This window comes from Pipistrellus kuhlii, unplaced genomic scaffold (assembly GCF_014108245.1).
Source record: "Pipistrellus kuhlii isolate mPipKuh1 unplaced genomic scaffold, mPipKuh1.p scaffold_m20_p_22, whole genome shotgun sequence".
In the NCBI taxonomy this organism is placed as follows: Eukaryota; Metazoa; Chordata; class Mammalia; order Chiroptera; family Vespertilionidae; genus Pipistrellus; species Pipistrellus kuhlii.
In genome coordinates this window covers 12,256,100-12,270,158 of record NW_023425521.1, presented here as the reverse complement: position 1 = coordinate 12,270,158, position 14,059 = coordinate 12,256,100, and positions in this window count along the sequence as shown.

The following is a 14,059-nucleotide window of genomic DNA, read 5'->3' as shown; positions in this document are numbered from 1 at the left end:
TGTACCACACAGGAGCAGGGAGGGAGGTGCTTCTGCAGCCTCCGGGGAGGCCTAGACTCTCTTACCCTCTCCCCATTCCCAGGATATGATATAACAACACCTCCACCGGCCTGGCCCATGCCCATGCCGGGAATGTGTGTTTGGAGAGAGGCAGGGGAAGCGAGGGAAAGGTTGAGTGCCTTTTTCCCCCTCCCTCCCGTGAGCGTGGGCGACACCGGTGAGAAGCGAGCAGCTGACCCGGGTTTGAATTTAGAGTGTTCATTAATACGATATTATGCCATATGCTCCCGCACACTGTCTCCCTCTAATGCAGCCGCCAATTTGCTGAGCAGTCCTAATTAGTAATGGTATAATGAGAGTATTCAGAGGGTAATGTGGTGGGTGGGGATGAGAGTGAGGGGACTGCTCCTGGCCAGTGGGGGAGGGACAGGGGCTGGCTTCAGAGATTTGGGGCTGGGGGCAAGAGTTTCACAGCAAGGGGTCATCTGGATCTGGGGCCACATGGTGCCTTCCTTCCCTCTATCACCCCAATTCCATAGCAGAGGCTCGAGGCTGTGGAGTGGGAGGGCAGCAAGGGGCAGACAGGTGCAGGGAGAGGAGAGAGAACCTGGGTCGAAGAGGAGGGAACGAGTGGTCCTTTGTTTTCCGCCTAGAGGTGGATGCTAGAGGAACGGCAGTGGTGGTGCTTTGAGTGGTGTGCGTACGTGTGTGTGTGTGTGTGTGTGTGTGTGTGTGTGTGTATGGAGGGGGTGCAAACACTAAATCCTTTGAGTCCTTATTATGTGCCAAGGCACTCTGCTGGCCCCTTGAAATCACCCTGCCAGGAGGTGAGACTAGCACCATTTTTCAGATAGGGAAACTGAGGCTCAGAGAGGTTCATAGGTCACTCAACCGGCAAAGGAATAGAGGGCTGGCAGCCAGGACCGTCCGACTGCAGAGCTAGAGAAGCTCAGCTGGACCATCCCGAGAGGATGCTGTGGCCATGGTGGGGGGGAGCAGAGAGATGATGGAGGGGTTAGGAATGGTCCCGGCATACGGAGTTAGGAGGGACTGGCTACTCACACTCCTTCAGTACCCCTGAGTGCTTTCTCTGTAGCCCCTCCTTTCTCAGCCCGCCGTTTCCCAGCCTCGATCCCTGGGGTGAGATAATTCGCAGGACCCTAGTTAAGAAGCCACTATAGATAACGCCCAGGACAGACTCCACGTCTTCAGCCATCGCCGTGCCCACTGAATCTTCGCCGTGGGCAACCTGAGCCTCTGAGCTAATGGCAAAGCCTGCCCCTAGCCAGAGCTGAACCTCAAGGAGGGGCTGGGAGCCCCAGAGAACACAGAGTATCTGCACCCGGATTCGGGGCTTCTCCGCTGGTCCTGAGCCTCCTACAGCCAAGGGTATCTGAAGAGGTGGGGGTGGGCCCTGGGCCCTGCATCTCTGACACCCTGTCACCAGCGTCCTCGGGCCCCTCCTTCCCGGGCTGCTGGGCAGCACTCCCTCCCCAGCGATCGCAGCTCTCCTGCAAGCCCACACTCAGGAGATGAAATATTCATCACGTACATATTGGCTCCTTCAGCGGCTTTTAGGGAAAGCAAATGAGACTGACTCCAGGAAGGAAATGAGTGTGAGGCACGGCGAGGGGGGGGGTCCAGGGGGGGCCCAAGTGGGGAGTGGGAGGGGGCAGCACCTCCCAGCTTCAGCTTCTCTTGGATCCAGCTTCTGGGAGCAGGCTGCACCTTCTATTCCTGGGTCCCCAACCGACTACATCCCTGCCCCCACCCCCACCCCTCCCTCTGCACCTGCCCCAGAGCCGCAAAGCACAGACCCATCTCACAGCAGCCACTCCTAGCGAGGTGCTGTCCACAGGGATGAGCAGGGCAGCGAGGCCCTGCCCTCAGGAAGACACAGGCGATGAGTGGGCACAGGCGTGTCAGATGCCTCAGGCGGAACAAGAGGGAAACGAAACCCGTATCTTGCTTTGGGTGGGCAAGGAGGGTCTCTCCGAGCAGGTGTCATTTTTGACAAGGATGGACTTTCCAGGCAGAGGGAACAGCAAGGGCAGAGGCCAGAGGTGGAACGAGGCGCAGAGTGTTGAAGGAGCAGTGGGCTCTCCCTTGGGGGGAGAGGCAGCCTGGAGAGGCCCCGGGCCTGGGCCTGCAGGACCTTGCAGGCCACGGAGGACTCGGGGATGGTTCTGAGAGCGCAGGGACACATTTGGGCAGAGCAGGGAGGCGCTGGGTTTGGAGCCCAGGGCCTGGGTGCGAGGCCCGGCAGGTCACTTAACCCTCGAGTGTCACCTTCCTCGTCTGTGAAACGGGGTCAGCCGAGCCCAGCTCGCAGGGCAGCTTCGAGAGTAAATAACACCATTTATGTGCAAGGGCGCTGCTCTCCAGTGCCCGTGCCTCAGCGTCCCCTCTGCCTGCCCCTCCGTGAGCCCCAGAGGTCTGCCTGCACACGACGAAGTCACAGACCCTCGGAACCCTGACCTGGAGGCCACTCAGGGAGCATTGACGGAGCAACGATGTAAGCCTGGCCCTGTGCGTGGTGCCGGGAGGCAGTCGCGAACACAACAGACTCGGTCTGGACCGGAGAGACCCGGACCACCCCGTCTCTTAGAGCGGTCCTGGCTGCCAGCCCTCTATTCCTTTGCCGGTTGAGTGACCTATGAACCTCTCTGAGCCTCAGTTTCCCTCTCTGAAAAATGGTGCTAGTCTCACCTCCTGGCAGGGTGATTCCAAGGGGCCAGCAGAGTGCCTGGCACATAATAAGGACTCAAAGGATTTAGTGTTTGCACCCCCTCCATACACATACACACACACAGACACACACACACACACACCACACTCAAAGCACCCCCACTGCCCAGGGTTCTCCTCTGAATTCGGACGATGGGGGCCCCTCGCTCCGAGGGGAACAGGAAGCTTTCTGGAGTGGTTGCGATGGTCCTTGGGGGACAGATTGGGTTTGGCTGAGAGGAATGGAAGGATATCCAGCGAAAGGGACAGCAAAGGCTTGGAGATTGAAAAGCATGTATGTGAAATAGTGTGTGTGTGTGGTGGGGAGGGGGGTGTTGTCCAAGAGCAATGGAGAGGGGCAGGACATGATGACCTGGAAGGGCACCCTGATGCCATTTCCCTGGCAGTGGGAGTGTGGGACAGGGAGGTCCTGGGCACGGGGAGTGGAGTCAGGAAGCTGTGTGCTGAGGGGAAGTGGAGGCAGGGAGACCCACGAGCGGACTATCGCCACGGTCCAGGTAAGCATTAAGGAGGACTCCCCGGGGGCAGGGGCAGTGACAGAAGAAAGAGGGACAATCTGAGAGGCATTACAGAGGAGGATGCCACTGGAATCGGTCCCTGATGGAGCGCGGGGAGCGGGGGGAGGAGAGGAGACAAAGAGCTCGCCGAAGATGGGAGATTTAGCTGCTCCGTATTGATTCCACGAACATTTCCTGAGCACCTGCAGAGGGTCAGGCCCCGTGCCATTCAGGCAGGAAATTGAGCAAAATGGTACAAGACTTGAAGGCTTGTGATTTGTGCTCTCGTCGGGATGGGGGACGGGGACGGGAGGGCAAGGGGGCCTCAGGCTCCGGCGCCTTCTCAGAGCCTTGACTTTGCCCTCTGTAAAATGGAGGCATTTCTCAGGACGGGCATCCTTCCCCCACCCCCGCCCTGGTCCGGGAGACACCAGCTGGTGCTCCGGGAAGCTGCTTCCGGAAAGATTCCCCAGGACTCCGGCCCCTTGAGCACATGGCAATGCGCAGAGCGGAGAGAGAGGATGCTGGGAAGTTGACCCAGGCAGGGGAGCAAGGAGCCTGGTCCAGGGCTCACACTCCTCTCAGGAATGTGGAGGTGGGTCTCCGAACCTCCTCCTCCCACCTGGGGACGCAGCCCCAGGAAAGGGACACTCCAGGAGCAGCAAGAAGCTGTGGCACCGATTCCTTCAGAAAGGGCGGCAGATGCTGTTTCCGGAGGCCTCTGCTCTACCTTCCTCAGCCTCTAGGAACGAGGGCGAGTGAGTGGCGTGCCCACGTTCCAGGTGAGGACACTGAGACCCAGGTTCCCAAGACCATTCACAGCGCCAGGATTGGGAATTCAGGCTGCCTGGCTCCCAGACACAGCACTGAACCTCTTCTCTGACCCCCTCTCCTGATCGCCGGCCTGGGACCCGGAGCCCACCTGCCAGCCAGCCCCTCTGCACAGGGCCCGCGCCACACCCACTGAGCAGCAGGCCCAGCCACCGCCCGGCAGGGGCAGCGGCGTCCAGGCGTCTCCCCGAGAGCAGACACACTGAGGAGGACTGGGGAGGAGAGGGATGACCTGGGTTTGCCGAGGCGGGGGTGAGAAGTGCCTTTGCACCAGCAGGGCACACGTGAGGCGGTCCCCTCCCAGGTCACTGAGCCCGGGGCCCCCTTGGTCTTTGTCCGGCCACCAGTTTTCCAGGAAGTTTGGAGGCTCCCCCTGCCCTCCCCCACCCACCAGGGGGAAGGTTTGTGGGGAATGTTCTCCCGCAGAACTCGGCACGAAATAAATTCCATTCTTACTCTGCAAATGACACTGCACATAAATATTCAGTAAATTAGCAGCACGCTTTTATAGATTTATCAGTCATTGCAGGCACAAAATGACAGGCAATGTTGTAGCTGAAATATTAATGCTGACAAATTAATGATTTCTGAGTAAATGATGTCATTTTTGCACCGTTTCATTAAAATTTACTCACTTCTGCTTCATTTCTGGACCTAAAAAAAATTAAAATAATTTCTCTCCCTCTCTCTCTCTCTCTCTCTCTCTCTCTCTCTCTCTCTCTCTCTCTCTCTCCCTCTCTCCCTCTCTCCTTTCTTTTTAGTGTGGGATCGGTTCCCAAACCTCAGAGGGACATAAATTCTCCCCGGCAGCACCCCGGAAACAGAGGTGAGGAGCTGGGCTGGGCTAGACCCCCTTCTTCCGGGATCTGGTGAGGGGCCAGGAGATCCCTGTCCTGGAGGGGGTGTCTCAGTGGGGGCCCCCTGGGGGCAGGAAGAGTGAGTGGGAGGAAGCCATTCCCCTCCCCTCCTTGGAAACTCTGAGCACCTCCCTTACTCCCGTCTTACACGGCCTCCTCCTTTGTAATAAATCCGGGGAATAACTCATTCTCCCAACTTACACAGTAGGAAAAGGGGAACACACTGGTGTGCACGCATGCCAGACCCCCCAACCCTCGTCCCCTCACCAAGGCTCTGGAGTGAACAGATTCGAGTCCAAGTCCTGGCCGGACGCCTAACACACAGTGTGACCCTGGGGGAGTGGCTCGGCCTCTCCGAGCCTCAGTTCCCCTTTCTCAATCTCCTTTCTCCGATTTCTTGCGAAGGTTACATAGGGTGGCGTTTACAAAGCATCGCGCAGGGACAGGTTCCCCATTTGGTCATCCCGACAGGGAAGTGAGAGGGGCTGGGGGAGGAGGAGCAGCCAGCCCCCCCCCACACCCACCCGGTGACCTTGCCTGGCCCTGAGGGCTGGGAGCCCTGCACAGCCAGCCTCGGGCTGGTAAACGTGGCCACATGCAGAGGAGCCCCGAGCCCTGGGCAGCGCAGCCCGGATGGAGCTGTGAGGACCAGAGAGACCAGCGACACAAAGAAGAGGCAGGGCGGCTGGCACAGGCACCGGGGGCCGAGAGCATATCGGGCAATCTCGGGGCTAATTCACGTCAGCGAGGCCTCCTGTCTCCTGCACAGCCCCCGGCCCCCGCTGATAAAATTGAAGTGGAAATGAAGTTGAATGCTCAGAAGGATCCGTGAGAGGACGGGGTGGGGGTGGTGCTTGCCAGGCAGCTGCTCCCTCAGCAGCTGCCCTTGGCACTGCCCTTGGCCAGGCCAGAGGGTGAGGCTGCGGGGAGGGAGGGAGCCCCCCGCACCCGCGCACACACACACACAACAAAGGCCCCTCCCCAGAGGCTACGGACCACTGTCCTGGTGATCATTTACCCGCCTCGGCGGCGGTGCAGCAGAAACTGGCTGCACGTTTATTGAGTACTTATCCGGGCCAAGCTCAAAGCCAAGTGTTTAAAGTGAGTTATTCTCCTATTTAAAGCCACACACCCCCCCAACCCCCAAGCCCGGCTCCGCCCCCTGAGGTGCATCTCGTGGTTGCCTCCATTTTCTCGGATGCAAACACAGAGGCACCCAGAGTGGCAGCTGGCCCAGGGACAGCTAACAGAGTGGCCAGATTCACACCCAGGCATCTACACACTGCAAACTGCCGCTGGTGCTGACAGCACTATGGCGGCCCTCCACCCGGAGCCCCCAAGGACAGAAGCGGGGCAGGGGCGGTTGTGCACACCTGGGGTGAGGCAGCCCTCCAGCCATGATCTCCCTTGGACTCTGCATCTTGATGGGATCACCCACCCGGGAACTGGGGCAGAGGCCAGTCTCTCAGACTTCAGATCCCGTCAGGGTGAAGTCTATGCTGCACCAGCTTCAGGGGAGGGGCGGGAGGGGGTCTGGAGAGATCACTGGTGCTTGTAACACAATTTGGTTATTATTCACCTGTGTTCATTTCTACTTTATTTATTTGTACACTGGCCCCTACCTACCACAGCCCTACCACACCCCGCCTGCTCCCGGCCACCCCACCAGCTTTCAATGCCTCTAAGGCTCCAGCTCACTTCTCTTTCCTCAGCTTAGAGTGCTCTTCTTCTGGGCAACTTTTTCATTTTTCAAGGCTTATGATCTTTTTTTAAATGGTCTTTTAAATAATCATTTTAATGGTATTAATATACCAACATGTCCACATTGTGTGTTTTTTTTGTTTGTTTTTTCTTCTCAATTGGACCAGAACGGCAGCTGATCCTCAATTTCTCTTTTCACAGCAGCTCCTCCTTGAGAGGACATTTGATAATATTCCTTTTTGCTGAGTTGGACAGCCTTGCTGAGCCATTTTTTAAAAAAATAAATAAGTATTTATCGATTTCCGAGAGAAAGGAAATGTCAATGATGAGAGAATCATTGGTCAGCTGCCTCCTGCACGCCCCTACTGGGAATCGAGCCCGCAACCTGGGCATGTGCCCTTGACCGGAATTGAACTCAGGATCCTTTAGTCCAGTGGTCGCCAACCAGGGGTCCGCGGATCACTGGTGGTCCGTGAGGTCCGAAAGGTTGGCGACCGCTGATGGCCGATGTCTATCCACTGAGCCAAGCCGGCTAGGGCTACTGTGCCGTTTTGGTGGCTCTTTCTGAGTGCGTGGCAAAGGAGTTCTTTTCTAAGAGGGCTTTACCTGAAGGAGCCTCCACGTGGAGCTAGGACACCAGGGTCTGAGTCCTCACTCTGTCACTTACTGGTTGTGTAACCTTGGACAAGCTGCTTCCCCCTCTCTGAACCTCAGTTTCCAACTCTGTAAAAAATGGTATAAAAATAGTACTATCTACCTCACAGGGTAAACAGCACAGAGATAGGTAAATAGCAATGAGATTGTGTGTGTATGCTGGGAGATTCTGTAAGTTATAAAGTCTTATACAAACACCAAGTTTTGTTACTATTCAGGGTCTTCCCGTTGCCTGTGTCCACCCCGTCCTCTCTGCTGGATCTAAATCAATGCTTCCCTGTCCTGTCTTCCCGCTGCATCAGGCCTGGGGCTCTGCGGGACCTCTCTCTACCTGCCTTGTCTAGGGATTACTTGTGCTTGGCCTGCCCTTCTCAACCTAAGAGTCTCTGAAGAAGGCGACCTTGACGCGGCCAACACATAGCAAGGGCTCCAAAAATGTCTGTAGAATTAATTACTCTCCCCAGCAAAGCTATCACTCAGAATCGAAGGCCAGTTAAAGAGCTTCACAAATAAAATACAAAAAAGCTAAAGGAGTTCATTACCGCCAAACCAGAATTATATGAATTGCTGAAGGGGGTTCTTTCGGAAGAGGAAGAAAATAAAGATAAAAATTATGAACAACAAATACGTAACTATCAACAAGTGAATCTAAAAACCAAGGAAATTAAAAAAAAAATCTGATGAACAATATTAACTGTTGAATATAATAGAATCAGAGGTATGGAAGGGGAGTGAACAGACGATTCTTGGGGAAAAGGGGAGAGGGGGATGTGGGAAGAGACTGAACATAAACTGTGCACCTATGGATGAGGACAATGGGGTGGGAAAGGGCAGAGGGTGGGGTGGGAATCTGGTGGAGGGCAGCAATGGAGGGAAAATAAAAAAGGAACATTTGTAATAATATGAACAATAAAGATTTATTTAAAAAAATACTTGTGTTCCTTTGTTAACTTATCAAACCAACGTTTTCTGGGACACCTTTTTGAAAGTTTTACAAAGTACAGAAACAATGAAACAACATTAAATAGAAATTGAGAAGAGAAAAAAATTTACCTAGAATCCCACCACGCTGCATCGATACTTATTTTCATTTTTGCTTATCCTTCTCCCATCTTTGTTTTTATGCCCGAGTAGTTTACATTGCTGCCAACGCTGCATGGGTTTAGTGTCCTTTTTATTTCATTTCACATTATCTCAAACGTTTGTATACTTTCTACATTTTCATAATGACGTTTTTAATGGCACAGAGTAGATGTACCAAAATTTATTTATTTTTTTGCAATCACATGTTACTGTTACCAAAATTGAGCCTGCATTAAATCACAGAGGAAGTCTCAAAGCATACCAGAGAATCAACATTATACAGGACATATTTTCAGACCACAATGTAAGGAAAATAGAAATCAACCGGAGAAAGAAATCTAATAAGACCTTTGTTTTGAAACTAAAAACCAAACCTCAAAAACAATTCATGGTTAAAGAGCAAATCAATGAATATTAATTAAACAGTTAGAATTAAATGATAGCAAAAGGGTTAACAATTCTGAACCACTGTGTATGTATAACAGAATTGAACATTGAAGTAAATGGGTAGAAGCCAGGCTTCTTATTGGTGTGGTGGAAGGTTATAGGTAAGCCAGGGGTCAAGGCTAGAATGAGCCATAGTTAAGACATCAGAATAAACTTATGTGCAGTTCTATATAAATACAGGTGGCTACACACAGAGTTTTTTGTAGATATGTGTGCTACGTGGGTTAGTATACGCACATATATGATCTTGCCTTGCCTAGAAAGAATGGCCCTGGTGACAACAATGACATCTGGCACTCAGGTCTTGGTTTCAAATACCATTCTTCCATAAAAGAAACCCAGATTCCTTGAAGAAATGACTGATTCTAGGGCTGGGGCAGGTGTAGTGCCAGAAAGTAAGAAAGGGCTCAAATATGAAATGATTCGTATTCGATGGGGGGATGTCTCACAGCTCCCAGTTGGCCCACACTGGGACAATCTGAGAACAAAACAAATGATGTATACAGGATTACAACTCAAAGTAAACAAATATCCAGGAGCCCATACTGATCAGAATAAATGGTTGGGAAAACAATAAGAAGGACAGACAAATCTCCTGTGCAGAAGAATTCCAAATAATTTATGAAGAGTTTCTTCCCTGAGGAACTACAGATAACTCCCCTGTTCATAATGGTTCTTTCAAAAAAGAATAGCATGGGAAGAGAGACAAGAGGAGTCAGACAAGCACAACCTCAGTCGGGTGATCAAGGTCGGCACCAACAGCGATGAGTTAACGTTGATACTCCGTGGAATGATGTGATGAGAATGGTACTTTACCTCTGTGGTCTCCCCCTCAATAACCCCAGTCTAATTGTGAGCGAAACATCAGACAAATACCAGTTGAGGAACATTCTACAGAATACCTGACAAATACTTCTTAAAACGGTCAAGGTCATGAAAAACAAGGAAAGCCGGAGAAACTGTCACAGCCAAATAGGGCCTTAAGGAGATGGATGATGACTATAATGTGGTATCTTGGATGGGAACTGGAATAGGATATTTAGGGGGTGGAAACCAAGGACATCTGAGTAAAGTTTATTTGTAAGGAGCAGTTAAAGCAGTATTTCGAGGGAAATTTATAAACTAAAGGCGTGTGTCATAGTCATTGGTGCTATTCACCAGGTATGTCGGGTGTTTTGGCACTGGTAGGATGGCACTTCCTGGTCTCTATTGGTTACATGGGGCCAATAAGCTGAAGAGATCGGTATAGCTTCCAGGAACTTTTAGTTACTGGAGCAAGACCACCCTGTGCTCTATTTCTGCCATGCAACCACCAACATTTCTGCTATAAGCTGCTCCATTAGCTGGTGGCCTAGAGTGAACATGGCATAGGGCAGAGCTCCTAGCCAACCTGTGATGGGCCAGGAAGGAGGAGCATAAGAGAGAAATAAGCCTTTCCCTTTTAAACGACTGGGATTTTGCTGGTTATTAATGTAGCATAATTTAATTCACTGTGACTGACTGAGATAGCATGTATCTAAAAACATGTATCAGGTAGGTTACTTTTCAGTTATTAAGCAACAGAAAAACTCAGCTCAAATTAGCTTCAACTACAAGGGGATTTATTCTCTCTATAATAAGTGCTGTCACAGAATTGGTTAGTTCAAAGGCTCCGTAGTGTCAGCTTTCTGATCTGCCATCTTCACTGGGAAGTCTATTGTTTAAGCCACGAAGTTTTGGGGGGTAATCTATAATGCAGCAATAGATAACTAATTAACAGCGTGTAAGGATAAGACACTGGAGTCATGTAGCCATTTGCCAATATTAAGTGGTAGCTATTTGCTAACAAGTGAGGCTAGTCATTCAAGTAGTATGACAGTAGCCAAGGTTTGTGAGGAGCAGCTAGCTTCCCACCAAAATCCAGTGTTCCCTTTTTGCATGGCAGTAGAAGGGTAGTTAGGCACACAGCTACCTGGCTGGGCACTGTATTTCCCAGTCCTCTTTGCAGGGAGCCGAGACTATGAGCCACCAATGGAGGATGAACTGAAGTGCTATGTCCCTCTTTGTGGGCTGTAATTCTTAAAACAGTCGGCGTGTTTTCTCCATGCTCTTCCTTTTTCCTTCCTCAGACTGGAACCCAAATGTGGCCACGACCCAGATTTCCACAGGGAATGATTCGTCCACAAGCCGGGAGGAACATGGACTGCTGAGTGGCTCCACAGAGCAGAGCTCACCTTGGACTATTATGTACAAAAACACAAACTTTGTTCCTTAAGTCACATGATTGTTGGCATTCTGTTACAGCACCTTGTTGTTGTTTTTTATCCTAATTAATACAGGTGTAGATAAATAAGCCAATAAAATAGAACAGAGAGCCGAGGAACACATTCATATATGGGAACATTGAACACGTTCAAGGTATCACCGCCAGTCCCCGGGGGAAAGAAAGGCTGTTGAATAATACAGCTGTGACCAACTCACAGAAATAAGTTGTAGATATTTTAGTGGCCTGGATGGTCTCTATCCTAGCAAAGGATGGTTTAATCACTGAAAGGGGTAAAAAAGCCTGCTGAAGGACACAAGAGTAGCAAACATGAAGAGCAGCTACTATATCTAGGGCTGAGAGGAGTATCCAAGGAAGGAACACCATTGGAAGAGGGCCCCTCAATCCAAGCCTGAGAGTCAGGCTGGAGAGAGGATGTGGCTGTGGACCTTAGAAAGGTGCTTCAGCCACAGCTGGCCCACAGCTGGCAGTCAGGAAGCTGCCCGGAGGGCTGCCAGTGTGACTCACTGGAGGGTGAGCACCAGTGGGTCTCTCATATGCTGTTGGCAGTTGCTCCAGGGGAGCAAGAATTGCACAGGAACAAGGAAGAGAGGACCCCTTCCTCTACTATGCCTTGTAGTACTCTAGCGCCCCCTACTCACAAAACCTAACATTGCGTTGGCTGGTAAAGAAGTGTTTACAGGGTCCAGCTCCAGTATCACAAAGCAGGGCAACATGGGTGGACTGGGAGCTGAGAGGCAATACATTGATAACTGGCACACTAATGAGGGGTGGGGGGAACATAGATGTTGGTTATATCATTCTTCATGGTCTCTCTAGTTTAAGGATCTTATAATAAAAATATCAAATCATTACAAGTTAAATATTTTTTAAACAAAAATTTGAAGTTAACTAGTAAGAGAATAAAAAATTTTTCCAAAGCATTAGGGGAGAATGGTAAAAGAGGCAGCCAAGGTGAGAAGATCAGAATCTCTGGAAGGATAAAAATTAACCAGGAGCTAAAACCAAGAGGCATTTGTTTTTTTTGGGGAGGGAAAAATTCCCCTTGTATCTATCAAGAAGATCACATTAGTTAAATACAGAAAAAGATGTAAATGAGCAAAACCTCCTTATTAAAAGACAAAGAAATACCTTTAAGAAATAGCTGCTCCCTTCCCTCAAAAAATTAAAAATAGAATTACTACATGATCCAGCAGTTCCACTTTTAGGTATAGACTCAAACAAATTAAAAGCAGCATCTCAAGAATATATTTGCACAGCCAAACTCATAGCAACGCTATTCCAACAGCTAAGACATGGAAGCAACCCAAATGTCCACCAACTGGTAAGTGGATAAACAAAATGTGGTATGTCCATACAATGGAATATTATTCAGCCTAAGTCTGACACATGCTCCAACATGGATGAGCCTTGAGGACATTGTGCTAAATGAAAAAAAGCCAGTCCCAGAAAGACAAACACTGTGTAACTCCACTTATATCAAGTACTTGGAGTAGTAAGAATCAGAGCTATGGAAAGTAGACTGGTGGTTGCCAGGAGCTGGGAGAACGGGGGATTGAGCAGTTATTGTTTAATAGGTACAGAGTTTTGCAAGATGAAAAGTGCCCTGGAGAAGAAGATTGATGATTGGGAGTTGCACAATATAAATATACTTAATACCACTGAACTGCACACTTAACAATTATGCACACTTAACAATTATTAACACAGTCAATATTCCATTACGTATGTTTACCACAATAAAAAAAAAAAGATTGGGCTGAAACCGGTTTGGCTCAGTGGATAGAGCATCGGCCTGTGAACTGAAGAGTCCCAGGTTCGATTCCGGTCAAGGTCATGTACATTGGTTGCAGGCACATCCCCGGTAGGGCGTGTGCAGGAGGCAGCTGATTAATGTTTCTCTCTCATCGATGTTTCTAGCTCTCTATCTCTCTCCCTTCCTCTCTGTAAAAAAATCAATAAAATATATTTAAAAAAAAAAAAAAAGATTGGGAAAAGACTAACCCATCCCTCTCCAAGAGGCCCTCCCTATCTGCCACTCCCCACAGGTCTCCCCTTCTCTGACCCCGTGTCGTGTCTATGAAAGTCCAACTCATCCCTGGGTGTGCTGGTCTCCTGTGCACAACCACAGACTCAGACACCCGAGGCCAGGGACTGTGTTTTATTCCCTTCCTTTGCTTTAACTCCATACTCTCGATGGCAAAGTGCTTCAGTGAATGCTTGATGGAACTGACACATTCCTGGGTTAAATCTGCCTTGGGAGAGCATACTTCCTGGGGCTCTGGAAACAGAAACAATTCGGTGATGTGGAGGAGCGAGCCCAGGCTTCAGAGTCAGCCCACGAGGATGGAGAAGCCAGCCCAGCCACTATCCCCTCAGGCCAACGACTGACTGCTCCAGGCTGAGTCTCAGTGTTTCCCCTCAAAAAAATAAAATAAAATAAAAAAATGGGATAGCTAATGTGGGTCATTCTTACTGCCTTCTATACCTAGAGAGCTCACAGTTCAAGGGCTTACTCCTATCCTGCCTGTGCTTTTCTCTCCTATGTCAAGCAGCTGAGAACAGAACTCTGTCAAGGGAACAGAATGCTTAGTTATTTGCTCCCTTTTTATACCTTCCTTCCTTTTGAGATAACTATAGAGTCACATGCGGTTGGAAGAAATAGTACAGAAAGATCTAATATACCTCTGTCCAGTTTCCCTCGATGCCAGGATCTTGCATAATAATCATGACCAGGACACTGACACTGGGTACAACCCACTGACTCTACTCAGATTTCACCTGCTTTGCATGCACGTATGTGTATTTAGTTCTATGTACACCCATTCTGCATGCACATGTATATGTGTATTTAGCTCCCTCGTGTTACCCTTTTATAGTGACAGCCCTTAGTTCCTGTGCAATAAGGGCTCCTGCTCCAGAAGGATCTTTACTCAGGGATCACTGCGGGCTTTTTCCAAACATGGCAATCCACCCAA